The sequence below is a fragment of the Megalobrama amblycephala genome, linkage group LG14 (genome assembly GCF_018812025.1).
Source record: "Megalobrama amblycephala isolate DHTTF-2021 linkage group LG14, ASM1881202v1, whole genome shotgun sequence".
NCBI classification, from domain to species: Eukaryota; Metazoa; Chordata; class Actinopteri; order Cypriniformes; family Xenocyprididae; genus Megalobrama; species Megalobrama amblycephala.
The window spans coordinates 15,063,798-15,080,415 of record NC_063057.1 but is presented as its reverse complement, the minus strand read 5'-3'; the positions used below and the strand labels follow the sequence as shown (position 1 = coordinate 15,080,415).

Here is a 16,618-nt window from a genome sequence, read left to right as displayed (position 1 = left end):
ACGTCCTGATACAGTAGTCCAATAGAGTTTTGTTCATTTTACAAAAAATATGCTTGTATAAAAGCTTGTCAATATTGCCATCTCCTGGACACGTTTAAAAACTCTTTGGCGTTTGCAGCAGTGTTGTCTTCTTTACACAAGATGGCGCACAAGATGAGTCGTCTTCGTTCCTCAGCACAAAGACTTTTTGAATCTTCTCTACATGGTATTTAATGCGTTTTCCTATTCTTTATGATTAGGAAAGCTAACATTAATTTACTATTTATTGATAACAAATGCTGTTTCTCGTATTCAATCAACTGCCCTCATTCCATTTGCAAATTATCAACATACTGTACAGGGAAATATATGAAATACAGTAACGTTAGGCTATTTAGTGTCCAACGTTTCAGAGTGGCTGTGTTTCTCATGTTATCTGTGTTTTAAAGCTAAACATATTAACCCTCTCATTGCATTAGAGACCATTAACTGATTATGGTAAAGATTATTTACAAAAAAGCATAATAATGAAGTTTGCAGTGCTAAAATAGAATAACAGTTAGTTGTGTCTGTTTGTTAATGTAATATTAAAGGGATAGTTCACCCAAAAATGAAAATCGTGTCATCATTTGCTCACCCTCAAATACATTTCTTTGTTCTGTTGAACACAAATGAAGATATTTTGAAGAAAGTTTGTAACTAGGCTGCTTTGGGGCACCATTGACTTCCATAGTAGAAAAAAAAAAAAAATACTATGGAAGTCAGTGGTGCCCCAGAACTGTTCATTTTCCCACATTCTTCAAAATATCTTCCTTTGTGTTCAGCAGAACAATGAAATTTGTACAGGTTTGGAACAACCTGAGGGTGAGTAAATGATGACAGAATTTTCATTTTTGGGTGAACTATCGCTTTAGCTAACTGAATCCTCATTTTCTTCCCAGTGGCAGCTCGAGGTGATCTCATGATCTGCAACACCACATCAGTGTTCAGTGTTTCCAGCCAGTGCCCCACTACATTGTGAGTTAACCTTTGGGTGGTTAAAAGGGTAAAGTCATTGCCCTAAATTCATCTGCTGGTCAAAGGTAATTTGCACTTCATATGTTTGGGACAGTCTTCACTCATCTTGAGGAAGGCTGGCAGAAGCGGCACATCCAGGCTTTTGGGAACCTGTCCACACACCCAGGCTGTTCTTTCTTGCATTACGCTGCACAGGTCTGTCCTCGCCATCTGGAGTTTCATCTGTGTGCTTACACACCACATGTCTATCCAGACACTGAAACAGGAGCGTGACATTGTCATGACAAATGCAGCCACTTGTTAGACAGACAGACAATAACATTATTATATTTATTTGGATCATTGATGTTGTTTGTAAATATGATGTTGTCATCTATCTTGGAGTGATTTTTAATTTTTTTTATTAAATTTTATTTTATTTATTTATTTTTTGATAAACAGTGCTGTTATTATTAGAAGAGATCATCATCTGAGATTTACTGACAAAATATTGCATCTCTCACAGAAAAGATCTATCTATCTATCATAATATTATAACATTTTTGAGCAAAGTAACTAACAAAGTTTTTTTTTTTTGTTTTTTTGTTTTTTGCCTTGTAGTGTCTTTATACTCTACGTGAAAGAAACAGCTTTGTCTCCAGACTGCCAAAAGAGCTCGAAGATATTCAGGTGTGGCACAGTTGTCACACGCTCATTGACACACAGTATGCAGTGTGTAAAAGCCCTAAATCAGGTATGTTACTGGGGTATTTATAAAGCTAATCGAAAAAGGTGTTTTCTTGTCAAAACGACAAAAAAATAGCATGCTACTAGGCTATTTACGATGCGCTTTCTTGAACTTAGTTTGAGCTGAACAAAAGCAAACCAGATAATGGTTGTTTAGGCTTGTGTGAGGCCAACTCCCCGCTTTAAATCACTCTGTCTCTCTCATTATTAATGTTGTTTAAGGTCAAATGCAGGCGGCTTGCTGACAGGATCTAAACCTCAGTGTTTTACACAGCAGGTGAAGCAATCCGACCTCTCCCTACATCTTTGATATCAAATTCAGTGACCTGGTCATCTGATAATACCATCTTTCGCAAAGCCGTTGTTTAGAGTGACAGTGCAGGGCTAATGTGGGATTAATGGTTATCCGGAGAGAGGCAGTGAGCAGATAGGGCCAGACATTTCCCTTCAACTCTTTCATTATGCTCAGTTCGTAATTACACTAAACCTAATTATTGTCCCAGGCTTTTGTGATCTTCAAAGCCAAGATGTGACAAATAAAGCCGCTTGAGCGCAAGCAATGCTAAGGAAAAAACGCTTAATGAACAATAAAATCGACAAAACGTTCCAGAAAAAAATGAGATTGGAGCCGATGTTAAATCTGTTGACATTTAATTTGCTGGCGAAACGGAAACACGCTTTCCTCTAAAAGACAACATTCGGGCACAAACAAATGTGCCGGCTATGAGGAGAGGAGAAGGATGAAAGATGGGTTTACTAACACGTCTCTTCGTCTCTCTTTCATGTTAATTAGAAATCGCATCCCTTTGTTTCCTTTTGCTGGCACTTATTTATTTTCCTATTCCATCCATTAGAACAAATTTGCAACATGAGACACAAATAATTGGATTTGTCTTCATGGCCGTCGTGGATGGGGGATGTTTTGCTTTTGTTTTGAGTTTTTTTATTTCCTGTAGTTGAGTTTGCAGATTTGTCTTTGGATATTTTGTCCTTTTGCTGTCTGAGAGAGAAGATTGCAAGGTTTCTAGTGACCTTTAAGTGACCTAATTCTCAGCTCAGTGACATTCCATCCCTCACCTTTCTCCTTTTAATCATATTGGGTTCAATTCAGTGGATTGTTCAAAAGAACAACATTTATTCTTAACAGAAATCTATTGTAACATTATAAATGTCATTACTGTCACTTTTTTTTATCAATTTAATGCATTCTTGTTGGATAAAAGTATTTATTTCTTTATGTCTAAAAGTCCTTTTAGCTACACCAGAAGTACATATTCCAAAAAACCAGCTTATTAAACCTTGTATTTGGGTCATTGACTAGTAAGGTTTTTAAAAGTGTAAAAAAAAAACATAATGGAGATATAATTAAGTTTTAATAAGTGTTAACAATGAGATTTTGTGTTTCAATTAACACTGCTTTTGTCATTTTTTACAAGATGGCCAAAATTTGTCACCAAAAAAGTCATTTGGTTTAACCAAAATTTCATTTTTTAACAAATTAAACTTTTGGTTATACCGAATTACAATATTTTCAAACAATGCTAACAGGCTGATATCTAGCTAGCTAGCAAAAGGACAATCAAACATTTTTTTTAGTTAAAGAAAGTTTTTAGTTTTATTTTAAAAAGTTTTTAAAATATTTTCCATGTTTTATAGCGGTTGTACCAAATGACCTGATGTTTCGGGATATGTGTATGAGCAAGTGAAAACATGAATTTTTCAAATAGTAAAAAGAGAGTTAGTTACTTTGCTTCGTGACCATGTGGTCCTTTGCAGGTGTCTGAATGATGTCACATCCTGTCACATGATATTGTCCGCATGACTTGATCCAAAATGATCCCTTATTGGTTATTCCAAATGACATCAATGAAATTCATTTTTCAGGACATTCTTTCTCATTACATGATATATCATGATATATGATGTTATAAAATCATCCCAGAATTAAAAATATAAACATTTATTACATTTTAAGATATTTTAATCATAAATGAAATGGCTGTATTGGCCTTTGGAAAGTTAAACCAAATGAACTTTTGACATTTCAAAATCTTTAAAAGTACCTTTATATGTAGCAAAATATAATTAAAACCTTTTGGATTCAATAAATTTGTTCATTGTTATTTGTTAGGCCATACATGCACTTAAAGTAGTTCCTTCAAAAATGGAAATGTTGTTCCAAACCCATGACTTAAGGACTCATTATTCATTTAAAATATTCCATTGTTTTGCATTTTTGGACAGAAAAGAGCACCTGGGACAATCTGCTAAACTTTTCTCATCATGTGGGTGAGTAAATGATGTCATTTTTGATTGAACTATCCCTTTAATTTTTGTTATGCTTCAGTTTATGGCCTATAACATTCTACAGCATCTTGTAGAAAATGTGCATGCATGCTGAAGGGGGAGTGAGAGCACATATGAATGAGGGAGAGGAGTGCTGGGACTGTGTATTGTGATGATATATGAGAGGGTTTGTTGGAGAGCATCTCTTAGAGTTTAGAAGCTGCAGGGCTGAAGCTGAGCTCCACTCGCTCACACTTACTTCCTGCTCCACTGTCCTATGAACACACTTTATACACATTCATCATTATAACATGCCCTACTTACTTTAGACATCATTAATTCATTCATGCCTCTCTTCCAAACACACGCACACACATACACACGTAGGATCCCAGGAAGGAAGAGAAGCACACCTCCTCTTACTTAAATTTCCAGAGACAAAGGAGTTCTCTGGCACTCTCGAGGAGAGAACGTGAACTAGAATTGGTGTGAACAACCCGCTTTTGGACTCGGATCAGGTGTGACTGAGTGACAAAGTGTCGGTGTGCTCACCAGCGCAGGTGATGGAGTCGGCTGCCAGCTCACTGTGTGAGTGTGAAGCCACTGAAGGCTCTGGAACCGAGTCAAACTCATCAGCATAATAGATCAGATTAAAGCTGCAAACGCTTGACAGCGCCAAGCCAGCGGGCACTCGCCGTCTAAACGTTCCTGTAAATCTCGGCTTAAACAATGTAACATGGAAAGCGTCCAGGAACTGTTGTTGTTGCGCTCACTCCTTTCGAGCATTGGACGTCAGAATGTTTGTTGCCTCTATCTATAGTGGCCTCAAAGCATATTTGGACACTTAAGTCACATTAAACATAATGTATGTCAGTGCATAATATAATAAAATCAAAGCAGTGTAGCTCAAACACAATTCCTAAGGATTCAAATGACAAAACAATAATGTTCAAAATGGCAACAAAAGTATCTAGACACTTACTGGTTGTCAAACGTTAGTGGAACGTTTATTAACGTTTATTGTGATTACTCAGTTAGGAAATCTTCATCGAGGGAAACAATGAAAACCATTTCCACCAATAAAAATTTAAGGTAATTATGAGGTTAAAATAAATCAAAATAAGTCAAATTGCATCATAAAAATATATTATGAGATAGTTATGTGAAAAAGACAATTGCAAGATATAAAGTCACATCACATTTTAAGATGTAAAGTTGCAATTATTGCCTATAATGGAGTGTCTATTTACACTAAGTGCAAATAGCATCCCTTGTTGGCAAACGCTATTTACACTAGCTCGGCCCACCAATGTCTGGTTGGGCCAGTCAAGTTTTAAAAGAGACTTCTTCAGTGGCGCAGCAGTAGCGACGTGTGTTCGAATCCGCCTTTTGCCGAGCTCGCATTTATTTTTAATAAAAGTGAAAATATTGTTCTAAATGTGGAAATAAGCTGCGAACGAGTGTTTAATAATATTAAAAGTGTTTATTGGGTAGGGTTACGGGAAGGTGTAGGGAAGGTTTTTATTCCCCCAATATGGCAGCATCCATTTAATAATTTTAATAATTATAAATTTTACACTCTATGATATTATTGCATCCTGTTAATGTACAAAAATACTGAGGTGCAAATAGTATCTGCCAATATAAAGTATAGATAGCATCTAATTACTATTTACTCTTATTGCAAATAACTGCTACTTTTACATGGTGTAAATAGAATCTATCGCTATTTTCACCTAGTGTAAATAGCATCTATCGCTAAGAAAATATGCTATTTTCACTTAGTGTAAATGGCCTCTGCCTAAATATAAAGTCACATGTTATGATAAATGAAGGTAAACCTTTGTTTCAATAGTCCAATTTATACATTCTACTAACTATAAGAAGTAACCTTGCAACTACATGTCAACTATTAGAGTCATTAGAGTATTAGTAGACTGTCTGCTTAATAAACACTTTTTTTGATGGTCCCCCAACAGACATTTTACTAAGTAACTTTGAAAGTACATGCCAACTTATTCTACTAACCCTAACCTAACAATCTACTAATGAGAGTTAGTTGCAAATGTACTTATAGTTTGTAGAATGTCTAAAGTGTAAAATCAAAATGTAATCTAAATAAAGAGATATTGTGAAATATAATGTTATAAAGAGAAATAACATCACAATTATCTTTTATTTTATTTATTTAAACAGAAATTGTCTTCCATAGAGAACTGCTATGATACCAGTTTGTAAAAAAAAAAAAAAAAAGAAGTTCTTCTGAGAAAAGTTTAAGCATCCATTGGTTTGCAGATCCCACTTGGTTTTATATTTTGCTATTTAATGCAAGGACATTCAGACAATTTTAAATGTCCAAATACTTTTTTGAATTTCTGTAATTCAGATATTGTATGTATATGTTGCTTTTCTCTTGCTCAGTGGCTCTGCCAAGCTCTCTAGAGGAACTATGTTTTTATCTGTGAAGGTGCAACGATGATAAGCCTTGAATCGATGCCCCTTTGTTCTCATCCTTTCCAGTCGATGACCTCTGTTCTACTTTAAAGAGTTTGGGTAAATCTGAAATGGATCCTTCATTGGCTGTGCTCCGAAACTTTGGTCTCTGTAGGGTGGGGGTCTGGATCTTTGTGCCCTCACTGAGGCCAGGCTAGTTTGGCTTCATCTCCCTCAGTGCTGCAGCTGTCTACTTACTGACCTGGTATTCTGCCCAAACAACCTCTCTGTTTCTGCTTTCCACTTTTCCTACTGTTTCCCTCACAAAGAGTCAAATACATATCCCTTTCTCAAGCTTTTCAAGCTCATTTATTCATTCAGATGCTTTTGTCTAAGTGAGAATAATAAAAGCAGAAGCGATTCATTCAAATCCAACACAAAATAGCTAGTTCAACCATACCACATTTCCCTAATTCGTGAGTAGCACATTATAAAGCAGAAGTGCATGTACAGAAAAGTGCTCCCAGAAGAGGTTTTTAAAGGGATAGTTCACCCTAAAATGAAAATTACGCACTCTGGTGTTGTTCTAAATGCCATTCTTTGTTTTTCGAACCACAAAAGGAGAAATAAAAAAAAAGTCCATATAATGGAAGTGAATAGTGACCAGCATCAAGCTTTTTAAAAAGATGCAGAAGTATCACAGAATGGTCCCATGCAACACTTGTCATATATATTTCAAGTATTCTGGGTTTATACGATAGGGTTTGAAGAAAACTAACTGGAATTATTTAACGAAAATCCTGACCTTGGGAGATGGTCTTCTGTACACGGTGCTCGATTATGACACTCTATTTAGTGCTACAGATCACACCAGCTCGCCCAGAAAAAGCTCACAAATTGTGAGAAGATTAATAAAAACGCAACTTAATGTAACTGCTAGAAATCCCCAAAAAGTATCTGTGCAGTTTTTTCACCAAGTTAAATATCTCCAGACCGTAACTCCAGTTGCCAGATGATGGTCAGAATAACAAACAAAACAGATATACAGTGGTGGTCAGAATTATTGGCACCCTTGGTAAATATGAACAAAGAAGCTTGTAAAAATAAACCTGCATTGTTTATCCTTTTGATCTTTTATGTAAAAAAAAAATCACAAAAATCTAACCTTTCATTGAAGGAAAAGAATTAAAAGTGGGGGGGGAAATCACATTATGAAATAAATGTTTTTCTCCAAAACACGCTGGCCACAATTATTGGCACCCTTTTATTCAGTACTTTTGGCAACCTCCTTTTGCCAAGATAACAGCTCTGAGTCTTCACCTATATTGCCTGATGAGTTTGCAGAACACCTGAGAAGAGATCAGAGGCCATTCCTTCATGCAGAATCTCTCCAGATCCTTCAGATTCCCAGCTCCATGTTAGTGCTTCTTCTCTTCAGTTCACTCCACTCATTTTCTATGGAGTTCAGGTCAGAGAACTGGGACGACCATGGCAGAAGCTTCATTTTGTGCTCAGTGACACATTTTTGTGTTGGTTTTGATGTTTGTTTTGGATCATTGTCCTGAAAAATAGGCTCACGACATTAAAGATCCAGCAGTATATTTAACCGTGGGCATGGGGTACTTTTTATCCATGTGTGCACCAAACCCATCTGGTGGGTTTGCTGCCAAAAAGCTCTTTTTTTAGTTTCATCTGACCATAGAAGCCGCTCCTGTTTGAAGTTCCAGTCTTGTCTGACAACTGAATATGTTTCTGGATGAGAGCAGAGGATTTTTCTATAAAGCCTCCCGAACAACTTGTGGGGATGTAGGTGCTGTTTGATAATTTTTTTTAGGCTTTCTGAGACTCAAGACTCAACTAATCTCTGCAATTCTCCAACTGTGATCCTTGGAGAGTCTTTGGCCACTCAAACTTTCCTCCTCACCATGCATTAGGAAGATTTAGACACACTTCCTCTTCCAGGCAGATTTGTAACATCTTTAGTTGATTGGAACTTTTTAATTATTGTCCTGATAGTGGAAATGGGGATTTTCAATGCTTCAGCTATTTTCTTACAGCCACTTTCTATTTTGTGAAGCTCAACAATCTTTTGCTGCACATCAGAACTATATTCTTTGGTTTGACTCATTGTGATGAATGATTAAGGGAATTTGGCCTTTGTGTTTCCTCATATTTATACTCCTGTGGAACAGGAAGTCATGGCTGGACAATTTCATGTTTTCATGATCACCCTGATGTGCCAAAAAATGTAAATATGAATGGGAATACTTCAGAGATATTTTACTCACAAAAAATTCTAGGGTTGCCAATAATTGTGGCCAACATTTATTTCATAATGTGATTTCCCCTCCACTTTCAATTCTTTTCCTTCAATGAAAGGTTAGATTTTTGCTAATTCTATGAATTAAAGATCAAAAGGATAAACAAAGCAGATTTATTTTTACAGTCATCTTTGATCATATTTACCAAGGGTGCCAATAATTCTGACCACCACTGTATTCTCCTCAGGGAAGAAAGCACAGGCATTGTATTTCATGTCAGGTTTTTATTCATGAACGTGTCATGAACACGTGCCATGCACAGAAGACCAACGGCAAAGATAAATAAAACATTAAATTCTGTGACACTTTTTGTGATTTAGCTTCATGCTGGTCGCTATTCACTGCTATTATATAGATGAGCACGAGTGGGACATTTTTTATAAAAAAAATCTGCTTTTGTAGTCTGAAAAAGAAAGAATGGCACACGGCATTAGAGGGTAATCTACTCTGATTCTGTGTATCGATTCTGGTTTTCTAGTAATTCTGTTAACAATTCTTTTAGAACTTTAGAGAAAAACTTATTTTATAATTTTGATTGTAAATTTAAAACAATTCTTGCTAAAGGACATTTTAATGACTTTTTACAGTCTTTTTTAGAGGTGGCACAAATTTACTATATATAACTTAACCTAGATTAAATAACAGTACTAACTGATTGAAAATATGGTAACATTTCATTGATTTTTTTTTTTTTTACAAAATACTACTGACAAGAATCATAATATATATCTTTAAACATTGTTATATGAACCAATGTTATTTTAGTATTATTTATAAAATATAGTATTTATTATTTAGCTTTTATTTTTATATTTTTATATTTTCAGTTTTAGTAATTTTGTTGTGCTTTTGTCATTTTCATTATTTTTATTTTTTTTTATTTCGCTTTAATGATTTTTTTATTTGAGTTTTTGTAATTTTAGTACTTCAACTTATTTTATTTCAGTTGCAAAATTTATAATTTTTGTTTTTTAAATTTTTAATCCAATATACAAATTTTTAGCTTATTTCAACTTTATTTCAGTTAACGGAGACAATTTCTAATAGATTTAGTTTTAGTACAATAGCAACACTGATATGAGCAACTACTCAGTCACTGCATTGGTTTAACTCTCAGCTGTTTGATTCACTAAATTGAGCCACTCATAAGAGTCATTCATTTGAGAATAGTACTATGCTTTAGATTCAGTATAACGCTTTTACTGGTCTGCTGAATAGTAACACAGAGAACATTTCAGCCGTAATTTAGTACAGCTTGTCATCCGCATTAAAGGAAAAATGCATGTGCAAGAACCGTTAACGGAACGGAATGAACATTGTGCTTTTTTTTTTTTTAAAGGAACTCATTCTCTTGATTCCTAACCATTGAGTGACTAAAGATGTGCTTTGTGAAATTGGCTTGAATCAGCTAAACCTTTAAAATCATCTTTCTCACTTTCTCACTCTCTCTTTATTTACCCCACAGCATCTGATGTAGCACACAGTTAATCTAGTCCTTAATATTCTCCCTCCTTTCCCTTAAAGGAACATTTTCAGCCTTCTTTCTTCCTTCACTGACTCTCCAGTGCCCTAAGAGGTTGTGTTACTCTGCCTTACCCATTGGTGCTGGGCCTGAAGACAACCATCATCACTTTGACCCCTGATTCCATGCCCAGGGGGCAGATCAGACAGTTTCTGTGGCCTCTCACCTCGCTCGCTCTGGCCCCGTGGTGAACGGCACTCCGCCAGCCTTGCCAGCACATCTTGATTTGGAGTGCCTTAAGAGAATGTTTTAATTGTCACTTCTCATTTAGGGGGAGAGTGACATCGCTGGGCGGACAGGCGGGAAAAAGGCGGGCCGCAGTAATCAGAGGCGATGAAGACAGCTTACACGCTGCAGTAATCGCACACACACTTACGCTCATACGTGCATATATACACACAGAGTCCCCAGGAAGCTATTTGCGATGAGCTGTTCCTGCTTTTGGCTCCAAGCACCGGGAGGTTCTCCGCTCTGCTAGGCCATGATCTGATTTGACAAGCACGCTGCTGTCATCTCAAGTTTGTCCGATTTGAAATTCTAATTAATGAACTTGCAGCCACTTTTGCGTTGTTTCCTTTTGCATCTGTTTTTCCCATCTTCATTTGCCCGAGTTGCTGTTTATTTCCTTTGCAGGATTCGTCTTCTATTTGTCTTTTCCTCATCCTTCTAAGTCTCCTTTGTTCTCTCGACTAATTGACTCCTGAGCCCCAGCGTGTTTGAGCATGTGACCTTTCCCGCCACATTGCTGATGTTATCAGGAACAGCAGAAGGAGGGTCACGCTCTTGTAATTAAACCTTGCATAAGCTAACGCATAATGACTTGAGATCGCTACAGTTGATGGCTTTGCGACAGCACTGAAGATTTGATCATTTAATAATAGTTCCCTCACTTCCTCAACACTTTGTGCCCTCATTGTGATTATTTGGGCAGTGCAAGAGGCTGAGAATGTCCATACATTGGGTGTGCGAACAGATGACAGGCTGGACATTTACTCACCCCCATGTTGTTCCAAACCCATATGACCTTCTTTCTTCAATGGAAAACAAATTAGATAATTTTGAAGAATCTTCACACAGGTTTCAATACCAAAAGAGTTTGAATATGGTCAAAAATGCCCACCCCCCAGTAGTCTCACACATTCACAGGAAATCACTTACGCGTTGAAAAATAAGATGGATATTCCAAGACATACGATATTTGTGTGAGAAGTGAAATTTAACTTGAAAATGAGGCTTTATAATATAAGCACTTTAAAATAAGGTTAAATTTAGTTAAATACATTAGTTAACATAGACAAAAGTATTCTTCTAAAGCATTTATTAATCTTAATGGTATTTTCAAAATTGTCTGATATGTTAAAATCAGAAGTTGTAGCTTTTAATATTATTTAATAGACCTGAGCTAACATGAACAAACAATGACAAGTTGTATTTTTAATAATTAACATTTAACAAAGATTTATAAATATTGTAACAAATGTATTGCTCATTTTACTTAAAGGATTAGTTCACTTCAGAATTAAAAGTTCCTGATTATTTTCTCACCCCCATGTCATCCAAGATGTTTGTCTTTCTTTATTCAGTCGAAAAGAAACTTTTGAGGAAAACATTCCAGGATTTTTCTCCATATAGTGGACTTCAACAGCTACCAACAGGTTGAAGGTCCAAATTGCAGTTTCATTGCAGTTTCAAAGGGTTCTACACAATCCCAGACAAGGAACCTTTATTTTTTTTTTTACCTTTTCCTTTAACGTTTGTAAAGGCCATTTGACTTTGCTTTGTTTCTCTAGATAAGACCCTTATTCCTCGGCTGGGGCCGTGTAGAGCCCTTTGAAGCTGCATTTAAACTGCAATTTGGACCTTCAACACATTGGTAACCGTTGAAGACCACTATATGGAGAAAATTCTGGAATGTTTTCATCAAAAACCTCAACAATTTCTTTTCAACCGAAGAAAGAAAGACATAAACATAATGGATAACATGGGGGTGAGTAAATGATCAGGAACTTTTAATTTTGAAGTGAACTAATCCTTTAATGTTAGTCAGTTCATTAACTGACATTAACATATGAATTCTTATTGTGACGTGTTAGCTTTATCTTACAATTTCAGAAAATCTTCCTTTCCAGTGAACTGTTTCTTTCAGAACTACTGTGAATGGATCATTGAATCAAGTTGTTCAGTTCCATTTGTGAACCAGATCAATCTGTTTATATCTAAAATGATCCATTCAATCATCTGGTTTTCAACTTCAACTTACTGATTTTTGAGCTCGACAGACGTGTTCACTATAAAATTCTCTTAAATTCTCTTAAATATGTTCCACAGAAAGAAAGAACAAACAGCATACGGGTTTTGAAAGCTTATGAGGGTGAGTTAATAACAGAATGTAATTTTTAGGCTGAACTATACTTCTAACCCAGCAACCGAGGGTGATATGTTCCCATAACCACCAGCAGGTGGCGGTAGTGCTCTTAGTGGCACTCTTCAGGTCACTTGTGCTCCATCTGTCACAGTACGCCTCATTCTTCATATTTCCATATCTGAGCTCTTGGGTCTCTGCCAGTCAGAGTGAAAATGGATGTAGAACTAATCTATTTCCACGGACATCTTAATCCCCTAATACAGTGATGGAATCATTAAATCGCAAATCATCATCATCTCCTGCCTCTCCCCTCCACTGTTGCGTTAAATGTTTAAATAACAGGGTTTGATGAAGAGCGGCTTTGGACCCTTGACGCGTTTTTGTGCCGCGTTGTTGTGACATTAGATCTGCATTTATCCGCTCTTCTCTCACATTATCTGCCTTTGCTGAAGTTTCAGCCCATTTTTTTCACATTCAAAGGCTTAACACGGCCTTGTGGTAATGTAGGAAAAGAATCACGCCTCACTCATTTTCCATAAACTCTTGTCAGGGACAGCAACTTAACGTCTCCTGTCACATTTAAGGATTTTTTCCCACCCTTTTCACTATTTTCCTCTGTCCATACACAAATTACCTTGAATATTCTTTGGATTGCAGATCAGAAATTGGTCTGAAAGCGTCTGTCAGTGCTGCTTGGCTACTTGGAAGTGTTTACAAATATAAAAATTCACCATCGCAACTTGTTCCTTGGGTTTTCTAAACCACTCAAGCCACCCACTGCTACCATAATTACCTTTACGTCATTAGAAATGTCTTTTCTCTTAAGTGTACTACTGTATAGTAATTTTCCAATACCCTCCCAACACATTTTTGCAGCTGGAAAGTAGTGTCTTGAAACAGTAGGGTTCCTTATGGGGCATAGAGACCTCTGTCTGTGACCCGCATGACTCTTTAATATCAGGCCCGTTGCTCCGATTGTTAACAGATGACTTGCGGTTGCAGCTCTGCATCCCTGGCCCTTCCTGAGAGTGTAGCGGTTTCACCGTCTTCCCAATCACCTCCATCAACAGAGGCCTTGTCTGAGCACCCGATACGGTTCAGGAACAGAGGAAAGAGAGGAGGCGCTGCCTGGGATCTGGCTAAACGTACGAGAGAGACGTCTCACTGGTGAGTAAAGTGTCTTCTGGGCTTTGGTGCGGCCAATTTTGCTGCAGGTGGGTGTGTAAGTGGTGTGTGTGCGTCGGTCTCTCTCTTTTCGTGTGACTCAGATTGGCCGTCTCTGTGCCAGCTCAGCCATCCAGCAAACCATCGCTATGTCAGTCAAGGAGCCATGGGGCATTTCAACCAGCGGGCATTATCACGCGCCAGGACATGCCAGCGCAGAAGCAAGATCCCATTCTCTTGCTGTGCAGAAGAGCTAATGACCATACTGCAAGCTCATGCTAATTGCTAATGCTAGAGCTGCACCATGACAATATTCACACTCTAAGATTGAATTTGATAAAGTGCACAAGAGTTGGACAAATGCACATTGTCTCTGGTGGTTAACCATTCAGAAGCGTTTGTTTTTGGAGGGCAATGAGAGAATAAGAAGCTCAGTTTCATATTACGGTGATTTATTGCCTAACCAGTCATGTAGGGCACAGTCAGTTGGTTTCTCCCTTGACTTTCAGTGCAGTTCACCTGATAACAATCTTGCAGCATTATAACTTAAGTTACGTAATCAGATTACTTTTTTAATTATCTAGTAAAGTAACGCATTGCTTTTTCAATTTACAACAAAATATCTAAGTTACTTTTTCACATTTATTGACTGACAGCTCTCAAAGGGGGTACTGTAAGTGCAGAGGTTTTGTGTAAACATGATGGTTATTGTAGTTCCAGACTAAATGTGGACATGCATTTACTCATCTCACTTGCACAAAAATATTCAGTACAATCTCAGAATTTTACGCAAACCTGTAATAATTAAATATATTAAATTACACAAATATACTTCATGTATTTAATCTCATTTTATTAACCAATGTCTTTGCTGTTGACCTTCAATGACTTAATTCAACCATACTAATAAGCAAAAATGACTTTATATTAGATTTAGAAATAAGAGTGTTGAACTTCCTTCTCCATCATATTATTCTTTAATCCAGAATAGCAGCACAGCTGAAAGGTTTGTTTGAGCTGCGCCCTCTACTTTACAGGTGTAAATATGCATTTCTTTCAGCCTGAGGCTTATTCATTTCACTCTTGTTGTGAAAGGGCCTTAACATTTGCCAAAAATAGAACTTTTGTGGTTATTAAAAAAAAAAGAAAAAAAAAAGCAAGCCCAGCCCAGGTGAGAAAAAGTAAAGCAAAAGTAATGTAACGCATTACTTTTCATAAAAAGTAACTAATGCAATTAGTTACTTTTTTAGGGAGTAACACAATATCGTAATGTATTACTTTTAAAAAGTAACTTTCACCAACACTGTATATATATATATATATATATATATATATATATATATATATATATATATATATATATATATATATATATATATATATATATATAAAAGATTGGATTTAGTTCTGATTTTAATTTCCCAAAGCTGTATCACTCTCAGTCAAGAACATGATTTGATCAAGTCCATGGTTTCTGCCGTAAATCAGACCAAAAAAAAAGAAAGAGAGACTGCAAAAATGACAGAGGTAAGTATTTCCCTGCTGAAAAGACCAGCATATGCTGTGTTTTAGATGCTGGTGTGCTTGTTTTTGACTAGCTTAACCAACAATATTTCCCTGGGAAACTAGCAATTCTGTCATCATTTATTCATTATTGTATTGTTTCAAACCATATGATTTAATTCATCAGTAGAACACAAAAGGAAATGTTTTGTTCAATTTTATTGCGTCATTTTCCCCCATACAATGAAAGTGAATGGTGACTAAGGCTTTCAGAACAGAAAATGCCTCTAGTGTCACGTCTTTTTTCTTTTTCTTTTTTGCAACTTGGCATATATGAGTTTGATGCATCTAAGGCAAAAACAGGTAGAAAACAAAATTGGTTAGTAAACAAAAAAATTAGTTCTGACTTTCTTCTCGGTGCATTATTGCCTATAAAGGTTACAGAGAGAGAGAGAGGGAGAGGCATAGATAGAGGTCTGAGATTGGAGTCCCAGGTGCTCTGTGTGTGTGTGAGGTCTCTCATCCCCTCCATCAATTTTGCACAATGCCCCGAGGCAGCCATGGGACTTTGTGTTGCCTTCCTCCTCCTCTTCTACCTCCATCCCACATCTTTTCTTCTCCCCCCTTCAATTTGCTCATCCACCACTCATTCTCTCGCTTGCTTTCCATTTTTCAGACTTGAGCTCAACTTTTTTCACCTTCATTTCTTTGCATTCTTTCTCTTTTTTATCCTTTGATAAAACCACCACTAAGTCTTATGGAGGAAAATAACTGAGTAATAGCCCTCCATGTACCTTGATGTCACAATATTTTGACTCAGACAATAGCAACAGTTTCTAAAGAATCAGTTTATTATGTGACTCTATATATTTCAATAATTGACATTTCTTTTAAAATGAACGAGACAAAAAGTGTTTAATTGCTTGAAGAATGACCCACATAACCTTGTTTCAGATAGCCTACACTCAATCAGCCTTCCCGGTGCTTTGTCCATCAAAGGAAAAGTCCCTGGGTCCTATTCATCTGGGAGAGAGAAGAGAGTTGTGAAGCTGTTGAACACATAGATGATAAACATGGAGGCTAGCAGGTCAAGGCCACGGCTAGGACAGAGGGAGGAAGAGGTTGGTTTTTTTCATACTTCAATCACCAGACCCTGTCTGTATGATGCTTCTACAGCTGTTTCCCACATAGAGCTGTTGCTTTATCTCTTTTGTGAAATCCAGTGTGGACTTACTCAAGGTTATCAACTTTTGAAGTGACTTTCGAAGCTTCTTGCTTCCTTTTGAGCATTTTCATTGTTCA

General features: G+C 36.7%; 1 protein-coding gene across 11 annotated transcripts in view; it reads left to right on the top strand.

Moving 5' to 3' along the window:
• Window positions 1-69: 69 nt before the first annotated feature.
• Window positions 70-16,618, top strand: part of sox5 (SRY-box transcription factor 5) — a 251,157-nt gene continuing 234,608 nt past the window's right edge. For 9 of the 11 annotated variants that reach the window (XM_048154941.1, XM_048154939.1, XM_048154944.1 and 6 more), the window contains exons 1-2: window positions 13,671-13,816; window positions 16,271-16,437. The gene's annotated coding sequence lies outside the window, so the exon portion shown is untranslated. Of the gene's footprint in view, window positions 206-920; window positions 997-1,090; window positions 1,192-1,596; window positions 1,730-3,966; window positions 4,012-4,471; window positions 4,597-6,528; window positions 6,707-13,670; window positions 13,817-16,270; window positions 16,438-16,618 lie in introns of those variants that run through there. The other 2 variants (XM_048154934.1, XM_048154936.1) reach the window with 2 other exon arrangements.